We start from the raw sequence: 14,616 nt of genomic DNA, 5'->3' as shown, positions 1-14,616 counted from the left end.
CCGAAACTATCTTTTTATGTCTCTCAACCTTATACACTTAACACCTCTTTTGTGAGTTTCTCTTCCAAATTTGGTAACAAGAAAAACTATAACTATCTAGTCTTTAACTCCCTCAGAGACATGAGAAGGAAATAATATTACCTGCACACACAGGAAGTACAAGTAAGCTACTTCCAAAAATGTGAGAAATATCAAACAGCTGACTGCCTGAACAGTCACTCAGAGTTCCTCTGTAACATTGGGGCATCCATGTTCAGCCTACAGACCTAGAATATCTGACAGACTTTTCTGTGAAGCAGGACTTTTGAAGGACCATCCACTTTCCTTGGCACAGTTAGGCAGCCACTTTCTTTTGTGTCCTGCTTGTTCAATTTAGACAGTAACTGTCAGTAATTGAGGCAAAGGCAGTTTCTTGCCCAGTGTCTAACTTTGTCCATAAAGAAAGTAAACTCCATATGGAGTTTCTTGGATTCCCATCATCTTCTCTGAAGTAGACCGATGCTGCCAGGAGTGGAAATGACTCATTATCACAGACACACACACACACACACACACACACACACACAAATTTATGTTATTAAAACATCTCAAATGCCATATTCTGTTGATCACTGAAGTGTTTGAAGACTACCTGTCTATTTAAAATATATCTATTTAAAACATACCTAACATGACTTTAAGTTTGATTGTAATATGTGACAAACTATTAACCTGCATTTCTATTCAGAGTCAGTAACTATATTAAAAGTTTATGGAAAAGTCTAATAATACAATGAAAATAGCATATAACTCTGACTTTTGAACAGAATCATAAAGACTTTGAGACACTTTACTTAAATTTCCTGACTTTTAATCTGCCTTTCCTGATTTCTTTGCATCAGTACAGAATGTAGGAGCATCATAAATTGGTGTTCCTCATTCAGTATGAGGAAGGATACAGTTAGTTCTTTTTATAAGCTGCATTCCCCTGCTTATGGGATTTTTGTTGCTACACTCTCCCAAAAACAAAAAAAAAGTCCTGGAAGCTCTTTGCAAATGTTCATTTTTCTGTCCATGAAAGGAAATTGCACTATTATTAAAAGGAGCCACAGTTTCTGCTGGGTCTATTTCTGTTAATTAGTGAAGTTTTAATTTTCTTTTCAGAATCAAATCCAAAACATTTTCTATATAGGTCTTTAATTTTTACTCTGTTTCTATACTAAAAACTAACCATTCTAAGATATTATTTTCTCTGTGGACTAAATCCTGCATGGGAGTGTGTAGAAGGTAAAATAGCTAGAATACCTTCAAGCTCTGGACCGACACAATCCACATGTGCGTCTGGTAATTTCTTTTCTAGCAGAGTCAATTCTCTCTCAGCTTCAGATGATAATTTTCTTGGACTATTTGAGCCTTTATCACCTTGTTAGGTTTGAAATAAATTACTCAGTTCTTGACCTGTCAAGCTAATTATGGGCCATTGTCAGTTAATATCTCCACACATTTTTGAAAATCCTTAAGAGTTTAATCTCTCCTGATTTGTACTTTCTGTGGTTGAATTATATCCTCAGTAATTAATAGAATATCCTCTTTGTAATTTTTCAGGAGCAATTTGCAATCCCCAACAAAGCAAAAATTTCTTTACTTCTTCATTTTCTTTAAAGTATCAACATTTGAATCAGCTAGTAAGATATCATCCATATAATGGTAAATTATAGACTGAGAAAACTGTTTACAAATTATTTCCAAAGGCTATTATACAAAATACTGGCATAGAGTGTTGTTTAGCATACCTTGTGGGAGAATTTTCCACAGATATCTTTTAATGGGCTGAGAATTATTATAAGTAGGCACTGTAAAGGAAAATTTTCTCTATCCTGTCCTTGTAAAGGTTAGTAAAGAAATGCTCTTTTAGACCAATCACTATAATAGACCATCCTTTAAGTAATAGAGAAGGCCAGGTTGTAGAGAGCCCATTAGCTAAATTACTTTACTTATGGCTCTTAAGTCTGTTAACATTCTCCATTTTCCAGATTTCTTTTTAATGACAAATACAGGAAAATTCCAAGAACTGCTTGATTCTTCAATTTGTTGAGCATTTAGCTGCTTCTTTACCAGCTGTTCTAAGATCTGTAATTTTTCTGATATCAAAGGCCATTCTTCCACCCAGACAGGTTTGTCAATTAGTGGTTTTAAAGGTAAGGTTGTTGGTATCTTTTAAAGACCAGTAATTGTTGTGCCCTGATTATATACAACCTGAATGGTCAGTAACTATTCTTTATAATACCTTTTAGTATTTTTCCTAGAAACATAAGTTAGTTTATGGTCTGTTTCTGAAATTTGAGGAACGTTAATCTGGGTATTCCATTGCTATAATAAATCACATCCCCATAAATTTATTGCTATGTTAGCCTCATATGATCTTTATTTTCCTCTGTCCTCTGGCCCTATATATTTGACCCATCTGACACTTTGTTTTACCTGAGATAAACTTCAAATCCTTAAAAGCTGAGCATTTACCTCCTAAAGGGCAAATTTGGATGCCATGATTCTGGCACAATTATTGTTACTTCTGTCCCTGTGTCTACAAAACCTTCAATTACAATGTTATTTATTCCTATTTTTAATTTTGATATTTGATAATTTATATTAATTTGTCAAAATGTTGCTTTATGGTTTTTATTTTTCTTCTAAAGCTGTATGCTTTTTGTTGTTGTTTTATAATAGGCATTAGGTCTTTTAATTGCTCAGTGGAGGAGTCTTCACCATGGTGACAAAGAATGATTGACTCAAATTTGACTTAGAGGCTTGCAAGAGCCATTCCCCAAGGTATTTCCTCATGGCAAAGGGTTACCTTGTCTGTCCTTTGTTGATCTGCATTTATTGGTCCAATGTCAGCCTTTGCTTTATCTTCTGCATACTTGAGAATGCAAGGCCCTTCTGCTTGGCTTATTCCTAGGATGGAAAAAAACTACAATCCCTTTATAGATAACCTTGTTTATCACAACTAAAACATTCAAATTTTTTACTTTTTTCAAGCCTTTGGAAATAACCTCTCCGATCCAAGTATCATCATGGTTACAAGATTCAATATTAACTGTATCTCAAATCCATTCCTCTATGGGTGCTGATCTTGCCTTTAAAGGTCTAATTACACATTTGTATTGTTAATTAGCATTTTTAAAAGCCAAAAATTCAATTAATATTTTTCTAGCTTCTGAATTTGGTATCATTTACAACTGAAGTCAATCTTTGTAAAAAAAAAAATCAGTGAATGTTTCTTTTTGACCTTATATAACTTTAGTAGATTATTCAATTCTCTTCCTGACTTCTTCACCTTTCTCCCAAGCATTCAAAGCTGCTGTATGGCATAGAGCCAAAATGTATTCATCATATATAGACAGTCTTCATACAGCATCATTATTGCCTTCTCCTAGAAGCTGGTCTTGGGGAATTTTAGCATCTCCAGTTCAATGGTTCTAGCCTCACCTTTCCACCAAGTTTTCCACTTTAATTGAAAACCTGGTTCCAATACTGCTTACTTCATCTTCCTAATCTTGTGGCATAATTCTGTTACTAGTGGTCCATGAATTTAACATCTGCTTTCCAAAAGGTAAATACATACCATATGAGATTATCACTTCCTTAAATCTCCTCAAATATAGCATTTCCACAGAAATCAAGTGAGCTCTTCCTTAGCCTTGGGGACACGTCATTTGGAGGTTGTTCCTGTATGGTGACTGGATAAATTAAGGCTGATTTTTTGATAACCTTGGACAGTTCCTCTTTAACTTCATAATGTAATGGTAAGGTTGGTTCTCCTTTAAATTCCTCTGTTTGTATCTGAATATCTCTATTATTTGTTTTAATATGTTTTTCTAAGATTTGCAACTTATTTATTAGTCATAACCTTTTATAATATCTTGTCAGTCAATTTCTTGTATTTGGCACTGATATCAACCAAGAATTACCAAACTGATAGTGATTATGATTGACATTACGTAAATACCAGCTAAGTTAATTATCCCCTATTCAATTGTCCCATTTTCAAATTATCCACTGTGGACTTGTATAAAAAGACTTAACTCTCTCTATAATAATATTGTTTCCCACTTTTTAACATGGTATAAAACTCTCTCTCTTTTTTCAGCTAATCCCTCCTTTTAAGAATTCCAAGTTGTCTGACCAAGTCTGTTAACAAAGATAGTGAAATGTGAGGCTGGCCATCACTGTGTAGCATGTCTGGATGGAGAACACAGGGGGTGTACAGCTAAAGACAGTTTCAGAGAACACTGTAAAAACACTGACTGAGGACATATGCCACTGATTGTGCATAATTGTGAGCTGTATGTGGTAATCACCTGAGCAGGTGTCAAGACAACCCTAGCCTGAGGACATCCAGAGAAAACAAACAATCCACAGGGAAAAGGAGCCAAAGAACTAGCCATCTAAAATCCAGACACAGGGGACCACGAAAAAGCAGCATATATGATGAGCAGAAAATAAGCACAGAGCTGCCTGAAGACAGAGCTGGCTGGTTGTGAGGGACTAACTCTGGCAGTGTTTGGAGTCCAGGTGACTGTGGGGTTTGGGGCTTCTGTAGACTGCTGTAGAAAGGCTGCAAAAGAAAAAATTCCAGACTTGCTCAGAGTGCTTGAAGAAGAAAAGGAAAAATTGGTTGTCATTATGGTGACTCCAGCAGGTATAGCTCCCAATTGCAGCTCTAGTGTATGCCAGTGGCTGCACAGTCATGGGCAAGCAGCTACCTTATGAATTCATGACCCAAAAGTTGGATGCCAAATTAAGTGGTTAATCCAATTAATCTTTATCAATAAAATATTGGGATTCAGATATCGGGGTAAGAACCTGAAAGATCAGAGTAGCAGGGAGCAGTCACTAGTCACCTCTTCCTTCTACCATTCCTCTGTCCAAAAGGGCCAAGATCCTCTCTCTGCCCCACCTTACTGCTTCCTGTCTCCTCTATGTCTATAGTCCTCCAACCCTATATGATTAAATTAGGTCAGCTAGTGGCTAGCTCTGCCCTCTGACTCCAAGCAAGCTGTATTTGTCAGAATAAAATCAAAATATCACACAACAATGGATTCCTAATCATTTTAATATCTGCTCCCAGTGAATCAAATCTGCTCATACCTCTATTGCTAGTTTTGTTGAATAAAGGTGGTAATAATACTGCTCTTTTAGGCTGGTTGGTTACCTGAGGTGATTATGCATAGTCAATAGCAATTGTATCTATAATTATCCTCAAACAATGGTCAGTTTTTATTTTGAAAAGATAGATACAAAGACATACTGCATTAATAAGCCAAACACTAAAGATGGTGGAAATACACACACACACACACACACACACACACACATAAAACATTCCAAAAATATCTTATGCAATTTTACCAAAAGACTTTGCATCTTTATGTTTCTTCCATGTACTCACTATGATATCTAACACAAACTACATATCTTTTTTTTTTAATATCACATCTTCCACAGAGTTTTTATTTTTTAAGAAAAGAATTAACAAAAAGGGAGGAACAAGTGTGAGACCGAAAGTGAAGACAAACATAAACTATTCTGCTAATTGTGTAATTCATAAACCATTAGAAAAGATGCCCTCTACACAACACAATAAAGAGTTAAGATGGGAAATTTCCTGAACAAGGCTAAAGATTCTAGTCTATATATTTGAAATTTAGAATGCAGAAATTAAATAGTATCTACATTCTATTGCTTCATTTGTAAAACATGAATATTAACAATCATGTAGAAGGATGGTCTGAGGATTAGAGACATTAAAAATTACATAATTTAATTATTGTGTATGAAACTAACTACCACAGTGCCTGAAACAAAGGGTTGGAGAGTTTGCTCAGTGGTTAGGAGCACTTGTTAATTGTTCAGAGAACTGGGGATCAATATCCAGCACTCACATGGCAACTTACAATTTCTGTAACTCCATTTCCGGGGGATCTGATGCCCTATTCTGGCCTTCTTGGGCACCAGGCATGCATATGGTACACATATATTCATGCAGATAAAATACTATACACATAAAATAGTAAATCTAAAGAAAAATTGAATAAAGATTCTAATACATGTATTTTCCTTGCTTTTATCCCACTCACAAAGTTTTCTTATATCTTTTTTTTGTATCTCCAAAGCATGAGTGAAGAGAGAGCTGGCTTCTCTTATATCCTATGTACATGCCTAACGTGTATTTGTTATATGCTTGTATATTTTCAAATCATGCCTAACATTGACTTAAATAACAACTTTTTATTGAAAATAGATTCTTCTCTCATACAATACATCCCAAATACAGTTTCCCCACCCTCCTCCCCTTCCTACTCCTTCCAAATTCCCCTCTCAACCAGACCTACTTCCCCTCCAGTTCCTCTTCAGAAAGAGAACTCCCAAGGAGATCAACCAAACTTAGCATAACAAGCTACAATAAAACAAGGCAAAATGCCCTCCCACTGAGGCTGGATAAGGCAACCCAACAGAAGGTAAAGAATCCCAAGAGCAGGCAAAAGAGTCAGAGACATGCCTACTCCAACTGTTAGGAGTCCCACAAAAGCATCCAGCTAGCAGCAAACATACAGAGGACCTGATCCAGACCCCTGCAGGCCTCTTCAGTCTCTATGAGCCCATATAAGCTCTGCTTAGTCAATTCAGCTGGGCATATTAACCTGGTGTCCTCAATCACCTCTGACTTCCCATCCCCCTCGTCCATTGGGTTCCCCAGTCTCTGAAGGGAGGGACCTGTTGGAGACCTCCAATTTAAGCTCTTTCTCCACATTATGTTTGGCTGTGGGACTCTGCACCCATCTGCTGCCAGAAGCTTCTCTCATGATGACTGGAAAAGGCACCAATCTATGAGTATAGCAGAGATTTGTTGGAATCATTTCATTGATTTTTTCCCCCAGTATCTTTGGTCCTACCCTAGGTCTCTGGGCTATCGAGTCTTGGGTTCCTGGTCATCCAGCTGTGTAGAACAAGGGCTCCCTCTCCTGACATAGGCCTCAAGGTAAACCAAACATTGTTAGCACGCCCACAGTTTTTCCCCCAGCACATCTTGTAGGCAGGACAGATTATCTGACAAGGGTGTTCTGACCAGGATGTTGTCCAGGTTTCTCTTTGCACAGCCTGTAGAGTACCTTCTTATGCCTAAGAGACTAGAAAACAGGGATGAAGAGTCCCAGAGGTTACCAACCAGTTTTACCTCTGAACATTTAACTAGATAAGTGGAAGTTGTCTTCAGTAATGGGGCTCTGGTGTCATTTTCAGAGAGAAATCTTCTGTTCTATCAGAACCTAGGTTGTTTAGGGATCTCCACAGGACCTCTCAGTCAACAACTCAACCAAATGCAGCTCAGTCCCACCACCGGAAGCCTTGCCTGTCTCCTAAAGACGGCTGAATTTGTTCAGTCTCTGTATTCCCCTTTACTAGGAGTCCTCACTAGAGTCACCCTCATAGATTCCAGGCAGTTTCCATTGCGCAAGGTTTCACGCACCTCCCATACTCTCCAAATCCAACAGTCTCTCGTTAGACACTCTCCAACCACTGCCCCACCTAGTCATTGTATACTTTATTTTGTTGTTTCCCTTGCGAAACCAACATCATGACATATTAGCACACCACTTTGTCTTAGTTTTTTGGATATGCATATGCTTCAACATGGCTCAGCTTTGAGATCTCAGCAAAATACTAGGATCTGAATCCATGACATGCTTCTGCCAGAAGAGACTTGGGGGAAGGCAGTGTAGAGTATTATATTGCAAGGGTCTCCAATGATAAGGATGGCAATTGAGCAAGAGACAACTCATCACTGCTTTTATGCTAAACCCAACAGAGAAGCCTAAGGAGGCTTATTCCTGGAAGATACAAGATTCTCTGATGAACTTTACAATGTTGCTTTGCATAGCAGGCTTGAATCCTTACACTCACACTACTTCCTATTTTTCTTGGCCCGAAATTAACTCGTACTATGAGTAAATAGTTCTCCTACTTCCCATTTTTCCTCACAGGAATTTCCCTATGATAAAATCTTTGCATATTTGACCATGCCTTGGCATCTCTTAATGTAGTAGTATTGTGCTAGTGTAACAATATCACACACAATATGTTATTCGTTATGTCCTTTTAATCTTTGTACAATAGGCAACATTTTTCAGAATAGGCATCTGTTTTCTAGGAGATATGAAGGTATTAAAGAAAGTTAGTAAAAATAATATGATTAAGTCGATCAATTCAAGATAAACTAAATCTTAGCCAATGTGCAAAACAGACATAAAAACAGAAACATGGAGAGTTCATAATACATTAACCATAAAAATAATGGTATCTACGAGCATATGGGGAATTTAGTAAAATAAAGTGAAAGTGTGCATTACAAAACCACACTATGCATACTATCACATTTGTCTTGAAATGAAATACTTTTATTAATATCTTTTTTATTTTTAGGGGGCTTCATGTAGCCCAGGTTGGCTCCAAACTCAGTATGTAGCTAAGACTGCCTTAAATTTCTGATTATTTCTTCTTCTGCCTCCAGAGTTCCAGGGCTCATAGAATCTTGGACCACAATGCCCTATTTATGGGGATTCAACCTAGAGTTTCTGAAATGCTAATTGAGCACTCCACCAACTGAGCCGCAGCTCCAGTCCCTATACAATAAGAAAGGGCACATGCAAATAACAGTAATTCAGTGCAAAATAAAGTGGAAGGTTATTTGGTTGGTTGGCTGATTTGTTTTAATTTGGTGGTTTATTTGCTTATTTATTTTTTGCAGAGTATAGTAAGATCAAAGAATTCAATTGTTCACTCAGAAAGAGTATAGAAGATGGACATCAATATACATTAACCAGTAGAGCAGAGGCACTAGTAAGATCACATGAAACCCAGAGCAATGTAGCAGCTTTCTGGAAGCTGGAAGAAGGACATTTAAGTTGCTCAATACAGAAAAGAATCATAACAGAGGTCTCAACAAAGGGCCCAGGAAAGCCAAGACAGCAGGCACTACCCCAGGACTGCAGGGCAACAGCTCTTTGTCATTAGCCAACAGTTCAGAAATACAACCCTGCAAATTTTAACACTTGACAGAACCACAGTAGTGCCCTGATTGAACATCACTCATGTTTATCTCTTTGGTGTTATTTGAGCTCAGTGCCAACGGACCCCAATAGCCTAAGTCACTAATGCAAATGCAATTTGGAAAGAAATTCAGAAGCCCCAGGTCTGAGTAGCATTTTCCTTCATCCCTTGCAGATTTTACCTGCTAAGCTGCCCTGTCAGAATTCTCTCCTGCTCTGTCATGGGCCTTTCTATGTGAAAACATGTTCTCAATGGGCACAGTTTGAATAGCTGGGACATCTTATGATCCTAAGGCTTTTCTCTTGTAAGACATTACATTTTTCTAATGTTTGACATAAGGATTTTCCTCTACTGTATTTTATAGGTTACTTCCTCAAAGTAGAGTTGAAAAGTTGAAGAAATGAATACTAAAAAATATTCTTGACAGCCAGTGTGGTTTGTTTTTGCTGGGAAAAAAAGCATTTTAATAAGAAGTTTTGATTTATAGAAGTTTTCTTTAAAGTTGACATATCTATCCATTTCTGTTGTTTATAAATTACAAAAACCCTTCTCTAGATGTTCTGTAATCAAGAAACCTAGAAATAGTTAATGGGCCAGCTCAAAGCCTTTCATATGTGCCTACATCTTATCTTTAAATCCCTTGAATCCCTGCTACTTTACATGGCAATATATATATTTTACAGATGCGAATAACTTAAAGACCCAGGGAAAGCAAGATGGAGCTTTCTCGAGGATGCAAAAATAGAACTATAGCTGTGGGCATCTACCCCAAGAATCATCTATCACAGAGAGACATGCATATTCTTGTATTCTGCATTGTTTTTGCAATAATAAGGAAATAAAATGGGCCCACATGGCCATCAAGTGATGAATAGATAAAGAAAATATACATTAAGTGGAGCATTTTTAGCCATAAAGAATGTAGTTTTCAAGAAAAAGAACAGTTCTGGAAATTATTATAATGAGTGAGGGTAGCAAAGACAAGTAGTGCATGTTCTCTCTTATGTGTGGGTACTAGGTTTTTATTTGTAATGTATGTGTGCCTATGTGGGTATGATTGTGGGCATAAGTCAAGAAAGCAGAAATAGGGCACTGGATTGGAAGTGTTGAGATAAAGAGGACTCACATGTGAACATGTGAGATGACAGCAGTAAGGGAACCACAAGAGACAGAAGAGGGATAAGTGAGGGAATGAGAAAAGGCAAGGGGGAAGAGCAACATTACCAAATTATTCATGAAAATTAAAAAAAAACAAATTATACACTTTATGGCAATAACAAAATGAAAAGATAAAGCATATCAAAGTTAATTTATCCTGAAGTAACCCAGGTAGGCCTGATGAGATTGCAACAGTCCTTATAAGTGGGGCATAGATTCTTACACAGGGCTGGAGAAATAGAAGGTGAGGAATTCTAAGACCTATTTGACTTTCTGCAAAGATCAGATATCTGACCAGTAGGGAAGCCATCCTGTAGTTCATACCAACCTTCTTTTGGAGAATTGATGACAAATGTAAGGACTATTAAGGTAGTGTCATTTGAATATTTTGTTAGCTTGGACAAAGTTCAGCTCTATACAGTGAAATAAATGCAAAGTAGTCATGGTTTAGATAGGATTGAAAGTTGTTTCTTACACTCGAAGTAGACAGAGATAGGCACTATGGGACTGATCTGGGGGATCCTTCCTGATCAGTAATCTCGTCTCTTTTTGATTCTGTCTTTTTGATTCTGTCTGGACTTTTCATCTTAACTCTGAGATCCATCCTGGAGTGCTTCATGGTCTCAGATCCAAAGGCCTTGTAAGAGTTGTTAGTGAAAGATGCAAAAGAGAAAGATGGTGGCCTCAGTGATGTGTAGGAACCATTAAAGAAACGTTTTGGAAATCTAATACCTTAGACTCACGGAGCATGTGTGATTTAACCACGGGTTCCACTTTGCTTCAAGGAATTGTTGGAAAGGGAATTCTCACCAGCCAGAAGTACTAAATGAATGTCTAGTTCCTATTACCAAGAAGAGCCAACATAGTTTCTATCATAGCTCACCCCTTAGTCATAAGATATTCACACACAACTTCCCTCCTTGAGAACACATACCCCTTCACAAAAGGAACGATACTGACACCTCACCTTACTAGTGTAATAGAAGCATGCTTGTAAGACATGTGCTCTTTCTATCAGATCTGTATGCCCTGTCATGTGGTTCCATGACCTATGAACTGTAAAGATAAGTTTCATACCCCCTTGCTTCATCAGTTCCAGCACAGTCTTTAAATTTTTTTGATAACCAGTTTTTGGCTCCCAAGGGAAGTAATAAAATGTAATATGAAGTATTTTCACCTGTAGAACAACTGATCTCCTAAAGTGAATTTCAAATCCTTGAACAGAAGTTATCAGTTCTAATTGGCTAGTATTTTGGTCCATTTTAATAAAAATAACTGCTAGATTTTTAAATATTGGTGTTCTTAAACAATTTTGAAAATGCTGATACTTCACTCACATACTGATACTCATAAAAAGTACAGCCTTCGGGACAATTGGGTCCAATCACCTTACAAACGCGGCTTCAAAGATGACTGGCCTGTCTGCCTCTGCTGCCAAGGATACAACAAGAAAGCATAGGAGTAACCCCTACCAGACAGTGACTCTGAAGGTGCCTTGTCTTGGACTTCTTAGCCTCCAGAAATAAGAAAGACAAATTGCTATTCTTCATAGATCTTCCACTTCTATGTATTTTATCATAGTATATCAAACAGACAAGTACAGTGAGATAAATTTCAGTCCAGCCTTCTAGCAGTGATACATCTCTGCTGCACATCAAATAGACAATAACCTTTAGCTATAGGTAAAATATCAATATTACATTTCAAGTTTCTAGGAAACACATACAAATGCACACACACACACACACACACACACAACTTTTCAGAAAAAGGTATAAGGAAGACAGAGATGTCCACTGGTCAATAACTAACCTGCCACAACACTGCATGAAATTTCATAGTTAGCCAAAAATTTGTCTAGGCTTCTGCACTCTAGAATATCTTCCTTCTTTTTAAACACATATTAATTTAACAAAATAATTTTACAAAGGAGGTTTCATTATGACATTTCATATATCATGTTCTTTGATAATATTCAGCCCTTATTACCCTTTCTCTTTGTCCTGCCCACTCCTGCTTGTCCCTTCCTCTTCTCAAATGGTCCCTGTTCTTCCATTTCATATACAAAGCTTTCCACATGAAACCAAACATACTTGTCTTTCTGAGTCTAATTTATTTTACTTAAGATGGTTTCTTATTTCATCTGTTTTCAGCAAATGACAATTCCGTTCGTCTTTATGGCTCAATAAAAATTCTCTCTCTCTCTCTCTCTCTCTCTCTCTCTCTCTCTCTCTCTCTCTCTGCGTGTGTGTGTGTGCGTGTGTGTGTGTGTGTGTGTGTGTGTGTGTGTGATGGGTTCCCACACTGATCTCATGCCTTGGATACTGTGAACAATGTCAAAATAAACGTGGATATACACTTACAGTTACAGTCTATATGATTCTTTGGGGTATGTACCCAGAAGCAGTATATGTAATATGCTCATATGTAATACACACACATGCACACACACACACATGAACACACATGTAAAAATGAGTCTTACACTTGATTGTTTTTATTTTTTTAAGGATATCATACCTATTTTTAAATTTTCTCCACTAATTTAAATTTCCACCAACAGTATACATGTACTCCTTCCCCACAGCAATTTCACCTGTCTTTGTTCTTATCTTGATGACTGTTATTCTGATTAAGGTGAGTGACCATTAATACTTGTTTTGGAAACTGTCCATTCCATTAATTTGTGAATTAATATTTTGAATTATTCATTCTTCTGGGACTTAATTTTTGAATTCTCTATACATTCTGAAAATATACATATATTTCCTTAGGAAATTAATTTTTCTTAAATTAATAGATTAATGGGTAAAGATTTTCCTGCATTCTGTGGTCAATTTCTTCACTTTGTCAATTGTTTTCTCTGATGATGCAGGAGCTTTTCAATTTGGTGCAAATTCATTTGCCAATTCATGCTATCACTTCCTAAGCTATTGGACTCATACAGAAAGACATTACCTATTTCTACACCTTGATGTGTTTTACTTGAGTTTTCGTCAACTAGTTTTAAAGTTTAAAGTCTTTTGTGAAGGCCTTTGATCCTGAGTTTATTTCTGTACACAGTTCCACTCTTTTGCATCTAGATATCCAGTATTCTTACAACATTTTTTGTTTGTTTGTTTGTTTTTGGATTTATGATACAGAGTTTCTGTGCAGCCCTGACAGTCCTGGAACTCACTCTGTAGACCAGGCTGGCCTCAAATTCAGAGATCCACCTGACTCTTTCTCCCAAGTACTAGGACTAAATACGTATGCCACCACTGCCTGGACACTTGCACCATGTGTTAAAAAAAAAAAAAAAAAAAAAAAAAAAAAAAAAAAAAAAAAAAAAAAAAAAAAAAAGGTCTTTTTCATTCTTGGTAATGCAACCATTTTAACCATATTATTCTGGTGACCCATGAATGTTCCATCTTTCTTCCACCTTTGGATGTCTTCTTCAGTGTTTTACTGTTTTCATTATAGATGCTTTCTATCCCTGTGAATAAATTTATTTCTGTATGTTTTATTTTGAATAGAATTTATTTTTCTAATTTCTTTCTCAGCATGTTTCTTATTGACATATAGAAGCTGACTTATTTGGGAGCTGGAGAGATGGTTTATTTCTCTCTCAGGGAACCAGAATCCTGATCCCAGCACCCACATCAAGCAGCTTAACAAATACCTATGAATTTTGGTTCCAAGGAATCTGAAACCCACTTCTTGTCTCCATGGGCACCCATGTGCACATGTACATTCATGCACACATATGCACTATATATAAATATGTGTATATATACATATATAATCTTTAAAAAGAAAACTGCTCATGTTTTGTATGTTAATGTATATCCCAATATGTTGAAAGTGATTGTCAAGTCTAATAGTCTACTGGCAGAATTTTTAGAGTCTTTTAAGTATAGTGTCATATCACCCACAAATAAGGATAATTTGACTTATTTTCCTTTGTGTATCCCTTTTATTTCTCTTACATTATTGTTTTACCCAAAACTTCACCACTGTATTGAATAAGATCAATAAGAGTAGGCACTCCCATCTTGTTACTAATTTTAGAGATAATGCTTTCTCCTTTTCCCCATCACTACAAATGCATATGCATATTGTATAAACACTTTATGTTGAGGTATGTTCTTTCAATCCCAATTTTCTTGAGGGATTTTTCATATAGGATATTAAACTTTGTCAAAGGCCTTTTCTGAATCTACTAGGATGATGTAGCCATGAATGCTTAAACCATGGAGGTTTACTCAACCCTGTGTTCTGCCCAGCCTCCTGTTCCCATTTTAGTAAGAGCTATCCTAGGTCAATTTGTAAGTGGGGAGAAAATTCTTAATATGGTATTTTCACTAAGCTAACTCCCATTGTTAAGCAAAG

General features: G+C 36.7%; 1 protein-coding gene across 11 annotated transcripts in view; it reads right to left on the bottom strand.

Moving 5' to 3' along the window:
• The window catches only part of Btla (B and T lymphocyte associated), a 64,214-nt gene that overhangs the window by 29,951 nt on the left and 19,647 nt on the right, over positions 1-14,616 (bottom strand). Inside the window, exon 1 of one of the 11 annotated variants that reach the window (XM_038346646.1) lies at positions 2,834-2,863. The exons of the other annotated variants lie outside the window; for them this stretch is intronic. The gene's annotated coding sequence lies outside the window, so the exon portion shown is untranslated. Of the gene's footprint in view, positions 1-2,833; positions 2,864-14,616 lie in introns of those variants that run through there. 11 annotated transcript variants of the gene reach the window in all.

The sequence above is a fragment of the Arvicola amphibius genome, chromosome 10, assembly GCF_903992535.2.
Source record: "Arvicola amphibius chromosome 10, mArvAmp1.2, whole genome shotgun sequence".
Lineage (NCBI taxonomy): Eukaryota > Metazoa > Chordata > Mammalia > Rodentia > Cricetidae > Arvicola > Arvicola amphibius.
The sequence above is the reverse complement of the archived record's forward strand: the minus strand, read 5'-3'. Positions and strand labels throughout refer to the sequence as shown.